This window comes from Triticum aestivum, chromosome 1B, assembly GCF_018294505.1.
Source record: "Triticum aestivum cultivar Chinese Spring chromosome 1B, IWGSC CS RefSeq v2.1, whole genome shotgun sequence".
Taxonomy (NCBI): Eukaryota; Viridiplantae; Streptophyta; class Magnoliopsida; order Poales; family Poaceae; genus Triticum; species Triticum aestivum.
In genome coordinates, this window is record NC_057795.1 from 638,270,875 (window position 1) to 638,283,403 (window position 12,529).

The 12,529-nt window shown below is 42.7% G+C and overlaps 1 pseudogene; it reads right to left on the reverse strand.

The window, feature by feature from the left end:
• Nucleotides 1–6,836: 6,836 nt before the first annotated feature.
• On the reverse strand, nt 6,837–12,385 carry LOC123144373 (putative disease resistance protein RGA4; annotated as a pseudogene).
• Nucleotides 12,386–12,529: the final 144 nt, after the last annotated feature.

The window sequence follows — 12,529 nt, forward strand, 5'->3', positions numbered from 1 at the left end:
CCCGGTTGGTAGCACCAACCGGGACCAAAGGCCTCTTTTCAGCAGCCCAAAGGGCGGGAAGCAGAGGGCTTTGGTCCCAGTTGGTGCCACCAACCGAGACTAAAGGGTTGGCATTGGTCCCGGTTGGAGCCGCCAACCGGGACCAATGGTCGTTTACTGGCACGGTGCGGTATGAAAGTTTAGTCCCACCTCGCTAGCTGAGAGGGGCGCGCAGTGGTTTATAAGCCCCACTACCGCCCCCCTCTCGAGCTCCTCTCCACTGCAGGCTTACGAGCCTACTTACTACTGCTTTGCCTGATGGGCCTATTGGGCCACCTGCGGGCCTGAATCCTGTCTCAAGGTGGGTTTCTAGTCGTATTCAGGCCATAGGGGCCCAGTAGGAGGCACTTTTTTTTCTTTACTTATTGTTGCCATTTTTTTCCCCAGATTTTTTGTTTTGTTTTCTGCATTATTTATTTTCTTTTGTTTTTTTCTTTATTTTTTAATTCTTTTTGCTTTTAGTTTTAGAAAAAATATAAACTTTCTGTTAGTGCCATTAGTTTTCAAATTTGAATACACCTTTTTTGTTTTGTTTTTGCTTTATTTATTTTATTTTGTTTCTACTTACAACAAAATACTTATTGTTGCTATTTTATTTTTTTTCCAGTTTTTTTGTTTTGTTGTCTGCATTATTTATTTTCTTTTGTTCTTTTGCTTTATTTTTTAATTCTTTTTGCTTTTAGTTTTAGAAAAAATATATACTTTCTGTTAGTGCCATTAGTTTTCAAATTTGAATACACCTTTTTGTTTTGTTTTTGCTTTATTTATTTTATTTTGTTTCTACTTACAACAAAATACTTATTGTTGCTATTTTATTTTTTTTCCAGTTTTTTTGTTTTGTTTTCTGCATTACTTATTTTCTTTTGTTTTTTTGCTTTATTTTTTCAAGAGGGGCATTGGTCCCGGTTGTTGCCACCAACCGGTACCAATGGACCCGTCTAATTACTTATTTATTTTCTACAGTTGTTTTTTAGTTGATTCTTTCTGCAGCTGTTTTTTTAGTCCCACATCGCCAAGCGAGAGGCACTCGCAGCTGTTTATAAGCCCTGAGTGCAGAGACGATGAAGAAGAGGCTCAATGCTCACCTGCATGTTGATTCGCTTCAAGCCTTGAGGAATAGGGTAGACTGCACGGAGCTATGTGCAGTGCAGTTTACACTATTCCGAAATGTTTGAAGCGAATTAACTAGCATTGAGCCTTTTTTTATTTTTAATGACTTATTACCACACATAAATAAATAAATAAATAAAATATAGTAGGAAAGAAAAAAACTATATAAAAAACTACTCAGAAATAAATAGAAGAAAAAATAGTTGTGATTAACTTTACTAAAATCTTTTTTATTTTTGATGACTTATTACAACTCAGAAAAAATAGAAAAAAATAAATATAGCAGAAAAGAAAAAAAACTATATAAAAAACAACTCAGAAATAAATAGAAGAAAAATAGTTGTGATTAACTTTACTGAAATCTTTTTTATTTTTAATGACTTATTACAACTCAGAAATAAATAGAAAAAAATAAATATATCAGAAAAGAAAAAAACTATATAAAAAACTACTCAGAAATAAATAGAAGAAAAAATAGTTGTGATTAACTTTTCTAAAAAAATGAGCATAGATGCGCTTATAGAGAAAATTAAACCTAAATTCATAATAAATTTCTACTAACTTCAGAGAAATTCAATATGAATTTAGGTCAAATTCCCTGTATAAGGGCATCTATTTTCATTTTGAGAGAAGCTCAACAAGGCAGAGAGGGATGGGCTTATAAACGGGTGTGAGCCCCCTTCGGTTGGCGAGGTGGGACTAAACTCTGGCACCATTTAGTCCCGGTTGGTGGTATGAACCGGGACTAATGGGCAGCCTTTGGTCCCGGTTCATGCCTCCAACCGGGACCAATAGTGGTGGGCCCACCAACCGGGACCAAAAGGCCAGACGAACCGGGCCCAATGGCCCACGTGGCCCGGTTGGCCCCCGGGGCTCACGAACCGGGTCCAATGTCCCCATTGGTCCCGCTTCTGGATTGAACCGGGACTAAAGGGCTGATCCGGCCTGGACCAATGCCCCCTTTTCTACTAGTGGTTTGTACTTTTCACTTTTTCAAATGCTTGTTGCCAGTGTGAGATAATTGATTTGCTACAACAAAAGCTAAATAGTTATTTAAACATATAAAAATTATGACTCTCAGTGCTCTTACAGCACACTGAGTTTTTTTTTTGCAAAGAAACAATCATCTTCTCGATTTAATCAGACATGGCCTTCACAAAAAATAAAACAAATGCCCATACAATTTTTTAAAAAAAAATACAAATATGTGTTGCATACGTAGTTTAAGCTACTGGTTAGGCGATAATTCAAAATGGTGCACAGGCTAATCTACACCCAATGAACAGTTCATTCAAAAACAATAGTAAAATAAAGTAAAAAAAAATCTTAAATGTGTAGGTGTCTAAGATGCTCATGTGCACAAGGTGTGTGCAAATTTCATGGTGTTTGGACATCTAGGAGCTCGTGCCAAAAAATAGCAAAATAGACTCCAAATAGTTTTTTTTTAAAAGACACCTGAAGTCTGTTTTTCTTGACACAAACTCTTCAGATGCCCAAACAACTTAAAATTTTGCACGCACCTTGCAGACATGAGCATCTTGGATGCCTATTTTTTTTAGAATTTTTTATTTTTTTCTTACTTTTTTTATTTACTATTTATGTCCGGGTTTAGATGAGGGTATGTGCAAAAAAGCGGCTCCCACGCCTAAGTTTTTGCCATGAGTCTGTAAGAATTTATTTAATTCTCAAGAAAGTAAAGGGACATATCTCCTTCCAATTCAAATTATTTTCATGGATAATGGGCATAAGCTAGAACGGCAAAAGGTTGCAATTATTTAGACATTATTTATTTTATAAATTTGCCATGTGATCAGTTCAAACTTTTCAAAAGAATTCATCTAATGATTACAAGAATTCCAACAAGTTGCCCTGATTTTGGAGAAAAAGCCCTAATTTGCCATGTGACCATCACAAAATTGTTTTCCCAAAGTTACCATGTGTTTGACAATAAAATGCCTATAATTGTCATGTGAATATTTCCGTTTTTTATGAAAAGTTGCAATGATTTAGACAATAAATTTTCCATGTGATCAATTCAAACTCTTTTAAAAATATTATGTGACGAATAAAATATTTCCAACAATTTACCATGATTTTTGGAGAATAAAGTTCCTACATTTGTCATGTGTCTATTACAATTTTCTTCTTCTAAAAGTTGCAATGATTCGGGAGATTAAAAATGGTTTTTGTAATTTGCCATGTTATAAGTACAGACTTCTTTAAAATTTTCCATGTGATGATTACAAAATTTCCGACAAGTTTACGTGTTTTATAGAACACAAAATCCTGAATTGCAATTTTTCTAAAATTGTCATGTGACAATGACACAATTTCTAAAATTTTCAGTGCTACCATTACAATTTTTCTATATGTTGACATGTTACCATTACATCAAACTTCTTGATGTGTTTCCATATGAACATGTCTGTGTTATATATAGGTGGATTTTTTTTCTCTTCATGTCATGGCAATTTTCTCTCTATTTTTTATATATATCCATGTATATGAAACCTTGAACATGGCAATTTTTATGTCAAATATAGGTGTTTTTTAATCATGAACAGGGCAAACTTTTTGTGTTCTTATCAAATATCCATGTACATGAAGCCATCAACACGGCAAATTTATGTTTCATGTAGTTGAATTTTATCTTGAATATGGCAAACTTCTTTCTTTTTGTGTTTTCATGTGAACATGAAAATTTTATGTTTTCATGTTTCGTTCTTCATATAATTGGTAGCATGTGGTCTCCACTTGTATGAATGGACTGGTATGGTCACGTACTGTCGGTAACGATTAAAATGTGAATTTATTTATTTTGAACAAACACAATTTGTGATTCAAGGGAACAAATGCATAATAAAGCATAATAGGGGGTAAAAAAAAATGTTGACGCTCCCCTCCCGGGCGGCTCCGGAGGCCATCCCCACCGATCTCTCTAGGGTCCCCTATGATATGCGTCCCCTGCCGTCGCTGCTGCCAACGCCGGCGGTGGTGGCGGCGCCCATCCCGTCGAAGACGGTGGGCGGGGGAGGTGTTTCCTCGGCAGCATCACACGGGAGGAGGTGGGGTGCTGTTTCAGGGCATGGGGCGGCGCGATTGTCTTGGTCGGTGCCTGAGGATCTAGGCGGAGTGGCGTCGAGGGGGAGGTGGTGTGCCGCCGTAGCGGCTGTCTTCGGCGTGCGAGCTGGATCGTCGGGTCTCGATCTAGGCTATGGATCCGATCTGGGCCATGGATCCAATCTGGCCATGGGGATCCAGTCAAGGCTTGTGCTGCGGGGTAAGCAGGTTGTGGCCTTGGCCACGCCGGCGACGACATGCAGTTGCTAGCTGGGTTGTCGTCTCCTCTTCTTCCGTTCATGTTGGGTCATGACTCGCGGCGTGAGGGCTTGCGAGTCTTCAGATTAGTGGTGGTGGTCCTAGCATTCTTCTCGCATCAGGGCAATGTTCAACGTGTCTGCTCCTCTTCGATCTGGTCATCAGATGTGTTCCGGATCTTCTACCAGAAATCTTCTCGGTTTGGCTTATGAAGCTCCTGGATATCTGGATAGGATGGAATCCGATCGTGCGCACACATATCCGCTTGCGTGGCTTCATGATAGTGCGGCGCGAAGCTCTGCTGGTTATCGAAACCATGGAACATGTCGGCATCTCGATTTCCATGGTCTATATTGTGGTGGAGAAGGTCATGGTAGCTGAGATTGGAGGACCAGTGTTGGCGGAGACCTCCAAGGCGCTGAAGATTTTGCTTCACGGGGCCCGGTGATCCAATTTGGATTTGGTAACTATGAGCCTGGCGTTTGATGATTTGTAGTAGCAGCCTTGGCAAGTGGGGGCGGTAGCACTGGAGGAATTCAAGTTTGGTGGCGCTTCTCAAGTGACTTTCAGGGTGAAAACCTAAGTCATGACCTTCATTGGTTGTGTCTGGCAATGGCCTTGCTGAAGGAATTGTTTTGAGAGCTCATACTTTCTCGAGGGTGAAAACCTAAGATCTTCGATCGGACGACGACGACGCTTGTGCACTGTTTCCCTCCTTGGAGGCGTGGCCTTTGGAGAACCTTTTTGTATTCCGGATGTTGTCTTTGGCGGTAGTTTTGTTGGGTTGCTGTTGCGAGGAGTTGATTACCGTGGCAGGGCCTTTTTTTTCCTTTTTTTCTTCCTTTTTTCCTTAAGACCGTGTGCATCCTGGATGTCGTTTGTGACATTTTGTTGGTGCAGAGGCTGGGTGTAATTGGTATATGTTTTAAAAAAAACGTTGACGCACCACGTGGTTGGATCGGATGCAGTTGACTTGCATGCACGACCTGATCATTGAACGGTCGCACACGATCAGTATGGGCGGCCGGTGCCATAGTTGCCGGGAGGGGAATTGTCGCAAACTGCGCAAGGTGGTGGAAAAGATGCGGCGGAGCGCCTGCGATGTGAGCATGCTGCATAGGCCGGACGTGATGCCACGACGCATGGACGGCGTTCCGCCACTGGCGTGACGACGGCAGACGGCGGATTGGACGATGCCACGTACGACGAAGGAGGTCACCACTCGGACCTGGCCTAGTTTAGTTTATGTTTAGTTTGAACTTGTTAAATTTTGTGCGTTTAATTATAAATATATCAAACTTTGTTAAATTGTATGTACATTTAGCTTGAATTTCATCCCTGCTTAATCAAACGTTTAAATGGACTGAATATTTGGTCGTGCCGTGGAGTTTAGCGGATATTTGGTGATACTTCCTATTTTAGCATTTATTTCTTCGATAAGTATTTTTTTAATGGAGGAAGTATCTGTTTTTTAACCCATTCGTCACGGCCACTTTGCAGGGGGGAGACGGCGCGCACCGAGAGGCGTTACTAGAGTGGTGGCATTATGCCGAACACCCAGCGGGCCGGCGCTCCGGGATGACTGGTTTCGCCGTCGCCGTCCAGCCGCTCGTCCTCGCCGTCGTGGATGCGTAGCCGTCGCCCAGCAAGCCACCCAGCTCGCCGGCTGGGGCTGCTCTGCTCTCGTGGAACAAGATGCGGCCGTCTCCGGCGAGTGGCGGCACGGCTGCAGGTTCCGAATGCATCGTGTGTTGCTTGCACAGGTCGCCCTCCTCATCAGAGTCGCCGACGAGCGAGGATTGATGTCTGCTCCAGTTCCCTAATCTCCCTGATTTGGGGCTCGCTTTGTTGGATTGCAGGTCCTGGTCGCAGCCGCGCCGCAAGACGGCGCACGCCGGAGCTCGGGGTACGCGGCCGCGGCGGAGCTGCTCCGGCGTAGACCCGCAGCCTGGTGCTCTACTGCCACCCTAACTGGTACTGAACCGCATCCATCTAGCCGATCTAGTTCAGACTTCAGAGTTAGACATTTTCTACTGTGGTGTGGTTTTCTACACTACTGGATTTGCTTGTGCGCCTTGGACCCTTGTGGTTAAATTCATCCCAGAACACATGCTGTCAAGATTAATACTTAGTGCACCCTGACCATCATCTCTAAAAGAAATTCATTTACACTTAGTTCTACGGAATTTTAGCAGTCGCCATAGTCCCCAAACAAGATCACACCCGAGAGAACTCTAGAGGGAAACAATGGCACACGGCGTACACTCCGTGTCTCCAGAATGGCCACAAAAACAAATGATTCACATGGTGACTGCTATAACTTTATGAGAAGTTAAGGCCTGCTGTGAGGGCTTGTAACTGCTGGTAGTGTATTCAGATTTGCTTCACATCAGACATCCAGCACACTCCAAACATAAACTGCAGAAGTTCAGCTACAATACTGTACTGAAATATGGAGCTTAGCCCTCCAGAAGTCATGAGATATCGAAGTACTTCTCAGCACACAAGAAATAATACTTACGGGCAGCACCAATCAAAAGCAAAAGTAACACTCAAACACAGGACAACAAAACACAACAACATAGAACAAGATTCAAATTTAAACACACGTGTCTCAGCAGTCCGCACAGTAGTGGAGCCATCAAGAGTGGAAGAATGATGCGCGCAGCAATCGAGGAAGAAAAGAACCAATGGATCGGCACCAGCGACACACAGTGCGGAGGGAGTTGAATTGTAAGTGAGCTGACACATCCAACACTTGACTTCTGACAGGCAGGCAGTGGAGACGAGGTCACTGGAGGGGACAGATCTTGAGACTGTTTTTTTCTTCTGTTGGGAAAACAAAACTTCGTTACTCCCAGCCTGCATCCGAATTAAAATAAATGAGGGATACAGTGAAATGAATAAACTATTTGAATGATCAAAATTGCATAAGATAATGTCAACAAAAGGTTTTCTTTGAGGGCGTTGGTGGAACATTTACCTTCCCATTTATTTGTAGTCTGGAATCTGAAACCATAGTTCATCTGATTTCCTTCGAGTGGATACCCGCAATCTTTGGCCAACTTTCTCCATCAGGTGCTTGACAGCTCTCTTTCAAGCGCTCACAACCCTCAACAATTATATGTTGGAGGGAGGGTGGCAGATCGGATAAAGATGATATGTTGGGGCACTCGTAGATACCAAGTCGTGTCAGACTTGTCAGCCACTTGAGATTTCCTGGCAGGGATCTCATTTCGCATTGACGTAATATCAGCTTTCTCAGGGATGAGAAATTTGCAGATTCTTCGAATGAAATGGATGGCTCCTTGCAATCAATTAGACAGAGGAATTCTGGAGCTGTAAAACCTTTAGTAGAGAGCATGTGGTTGAGTATCACAGGACTGCTAACACTGAGTGATTTCTGCACCCGAAACTGTGAGATGCACTTGGCGCTGAGCTTCGGGACACCTTCTAAAGATACACGGTGAAGTTGCAGGGAAGACAGTCCTTCAATAAAGCACAGATCCGGGAGATCTTTTAGTACTAATGATGCAAGGGAGATCAAATGACTGATTGACAAGGATGCAAGGCTTCCGCAGCCAACCATTTCAAGATCTCTCAGGTGCGGCAGACCACTACTGAAGAAGTTAGCTCCAACCACACACCAGTATATAGTGAGCCTCGTAAGAGATAATGGCATTTCATCTGCTCCACGTGCCAAGTCTAGAGAAGGGCAGGAATGAAATCTGACATCTGAAAGGGAGGTAGCAGCTCGTAACCCCCCTAATGACTTGAGACACCAGCAAGAACTGATATTCAGCCAACTTAACTTTGTCAAATGTAGGAGGACCTCTTGCGACGGAACTGTAGTCAAAGTCATGATCTTAGTTAAGTGCAAACTTCTCAGTGAAGTGAGACCATTAAGGCAAACAGCTAATGCCCCATCTGTAATACTGCATGAAGAAAGGAAAAGTCTGTTAAGTTGTGATGGTGGAACCAGAGGCAGCCTGATGTTTCTTCCATAAATGAGTCCCATCCTCTCCTTGTGGCAACATATCCATGCACTGATGCTATCCTCTATCACAAATTCCTCTCTTTCTATGACACTTCTAATGTTTTCAACACGTGACATATCTGCATCCATTGATGCCATCAACCGCTCCAGAGATGAAAGTTCCGATGCTATTATGTCACTTTTTTTGATACTGAACCATGTACTGAACCCTTACGCGTTATCAAAAGAAGGTTTGATACCGATTGGTGTATATTCATGATGTTCTCCCACTGATCATGCTGTTCTGGTTCATCGCTGGAAACAAATATAAGCAGTGGACACTTGGCAATTGATAAACTTTTAAGACCTTCTGGAAGACAAGGTAATATATTTAGGTTTGGCACATTCCAGAGGCGAAGTGAGCAGCAATTCCCAAAGAGTTCTGCATTGGTTGGTAGGCCTTCTAACACAGTGCAATTAAGAAGCTCAAAGGTTTCCAAGTTCTCAAAATATGAATCCTCAAGAAACCAACCTGGATATTTTGCAGATCTTTAACCTTTGATTGTGAGGCCCTTAAGTTGAGGCGGTGGCGTCAGACCTTCCAGAATCTCTAAGTGTGAGCTGTCCTCTACATTTATGTTATCCATATAACTCCAGTTAAGGCATAAGCTTTTAAGATGAGTTTTACGGTGTAGGTTCAACTCTAAAGCTTCATCCTTTGCAGTGACATTTTCAAGATTTGTAACATTTAAAAGGCCACCAAGGTCGTTCATGTCCCTCAGCTGCCACAACTCATATCCCTTCTGCTTTTGCACAGAAAAATTACTTAGTTGTTGGAGCAAAGTTAGGTTGCCTATGTTTGGGATTTGTGGCGGACCAATCCTGTACGGATCATGTGCTAGATTAACATTGTGCCCTTCAAGATACCACAGCTTACTTAAATTGCATAGTTTGTCCGGCAAACTTTCAACTTTGTCACTGAACTTAAGGAACTGTAAGTGGTAAAGAGTACATAATGATCTTGGCAATTCAGAAATTGACGTGTAGATGATGTTTAAATACCTAAGATGCTTCAGCTCATCAATTGATTCTGGCAACTTGCGACTGTTGTAGAATGACAGATATAGTACACGCAACTTGGAATTCCGCAATATCTGATTAAAAACGTCACTTACATCATCTTTAACTGGGTCAATGCAGATAATAGTACGCAAATGTAGCTTGCAAATGCTTTGCTTATGCTGTACCATACTCTCAACACGAACAGATAAATGTCGAACAGTAGATGGTATTTCTGCCACCTTGTCATCTTCTAATCTGAAGCAGTGCTCTTTAGAGAGTGACTCTGCCAAATCATGAATAAGATCATGCATAACATAGTATGTACGTAATCTATGGTCAATTGGTTGAAAGAATGAAACTGAGACCAACTCACTGAAGCAATCATTTCCAGTATCTTCCACTCTTCTGTTCTCGTTGCACGAATCAATAAATCCCTCTGCCATCCACAGGTGAACCACCTCCCTCATGTCATATATATAGCCTTTTGGATATAAGCTGCAATAAAGAAAGCACCTCTGCAGACGTGGATCTAACTTATCATAACTCCACAACAGAGCTTTCGTGGGATCACTTAAGTTGTCCTTCTTTAGAGCATCTTTCCATGAACTGATATCCTTTTTCCTGCTGAGCTGTAAACCCACAGTTTTTGCTGCCAAAGGAGATCGTCCCAATCTGGTAGCAAGCTTCTCTGCAATCACTTCTAGCTTCTGACGCAAACTATGTTCTCCGATTTCTCCTCCAGAAAAGGCATGGTTTTGGAAGAGTGCCAAGAACTTGGCATCTTCCATGTTCTCCAATGGAACAATCTTGTTGCAGTAAAGAGAAGCTGGAAGTATATTCGAACGAGAAGTTATCAAAACTTTGCTTCCAGTCTGCTGAGAAACTAAAGGAGTCAGGAGTTGCTCCCATTCCACCTCGTCAGATTTTCCAAACCAGACATCATCCAGGACAAGCAGGAATTTCTGTGAGTCTTGCAATATGTCCCTTAATTTGCACTGGAGAGTATCAAGATTCTCAACATGTGGGCATCCGCCTTTTACCGCAGATTCAATAATCTCCCGTGTATGACGTTTGACATCAAGTCTGCGTGAGATGCACACCCACATCCTGGCATCAAAATGTTTTTTTATCCTCTCATCATTGTAAACATATTGTGCCAAGGTGGATTTCCCCATGCCTCCTGCTCCAACAATAGCCAACCCCGAATGTATAGCTGAATCAGCCTCAACACCAACCGGCTTTGTAAGAAGGTCAATTATATTGTCGCGATCCTTGTCACGACCTATTACTTTTGAAGGTGGAATTGATGTGACCAGAGGAACAACGGCTGCTTGTACAACAGGGTCCTCTGCAGTGTTACCAGCTGATAAGCAAAGAAGATCACGTAATTCCTTGCCTTTCGCCAGAATGGCCTTCAGTTCATTCAGCTGGCGAATTAGCTTCCTATTGTTGGAGGACAGATTGGACAACCGATTGGACACAGCATGGAGAGGCTTCAGAATAGTGCTGCCGGTGGAGGAATGCGGTGGCAAGGGATCCTTCCTGCTCTTTGATTTGCGCTCAAGGCGGCTGTACTCATGATCATCCAGCAAGTCTTCTGCCTTGAAGAAGGCTTGTTTGAGGTCTTGGATCCATCTGTCCAGCTTAGTTCTTTTGTTGCCCTTGTCAGCTGCTTCAATCATCAGCTCGAACTGTGGCATGATGGTGGTTTCAAGGTCATGGAGCTCACGCGCCATGTCGACCCCAAGGTAGGTCGAAGTATCAGCGAGGAGCTTCTTTAGGATCGGTGATGCCACCATTTGTAAGACAGCCAGCACCGCCGCCGTCATGGAGTTGCAGTTTGTTTGGGATGTTTTTGGGCTGATTTTGACAATGTATGGATCTTAGGTGTAGTGTATAAGACACGAAATGGAGGAAGCTTTGGGAGATTTTAACAGTCAAATGATGGAAAACAGGTCAAATAACTCCAGGGACGGATTTCTTTTATTTTATTTTTCTTTGCTTTTTGGGATTTTTCAGATAGCAGGATTGTAAGGTGTAGTGTAATGACACGAAATAGATGAAACTTTGGAAGATTCTAACTGCCAAAAGTGAGGGGAAACAGGTAAAAGAACTCCGAAGACAGATTTTTCTTTTTTTTTGGGTGGAGGGGTTACTTGGGTAGTGGGATGCAGGAGGAGATGAAGTGTTTATTGAGGGGGACGCGAGTTGATATTAACTGCTAAAATCATGGTAAACAGGAACAAAAACTTATTCCTACTATTGGATTTTTTTTGGGGGGGGGGGGGGGGGGGTATAATGGAGTGCTTCTGGAGGAATCTGAGGAAATGAAATCGACAATAGGAGTGCTTCTGGAGGGACAAACAGGTGGTGAAGGCAGCAGTGGATGAAAAACCTGTAGAAATTGGAACGACGAGATAAATAAGCAAACCATTGAAAGGGAGAAAAGGATCACAGCGAAAAAGACAGATTTCCTTTCATTCTTCTTTTGTGCCGACAAAAGTATATCTAGAGGAAAATAGAGCAGAAAACTAACTAACAAGTGAAAACATCCGAGGTATGATCTAGAAGCTTACACGGATGATGTGGAGCTCGGAAGCAGAGTTGTCGGAGCAGCGCGGTGAGGAAGGCGGATGCAAGGCTTCCGGAGACGCAGGCTGGAGAGCTAGTGCTGTGCTGTTGCAAATGCGACGCAGAGCTCTCCAAAGCAGCAGGTCAATCAAGATATCCCCAGATCTGATCCAGCATAATTAGGTTGAGCCGAGCTGGACTCTCTGAAAAGCTGAACCGTAACCATATAATATGTGCAAGTAGCCTGAGCAGCACCAACAAAATATACACAACTGACAGCCCACTCATGTTGTAAAGTTACTCGGCCAATAAACATACTGTCATAGAGGGAATAGACCAAGGCTGTTGAACAGTGAGCAAAGGAGAGATATCTCTCGGCAGTTTGTAATAGGCTAGCTGACAGTCAGTAAATAGAAACACCCTGTTTGTATTAGCCATTGAAGCTTCAGCACC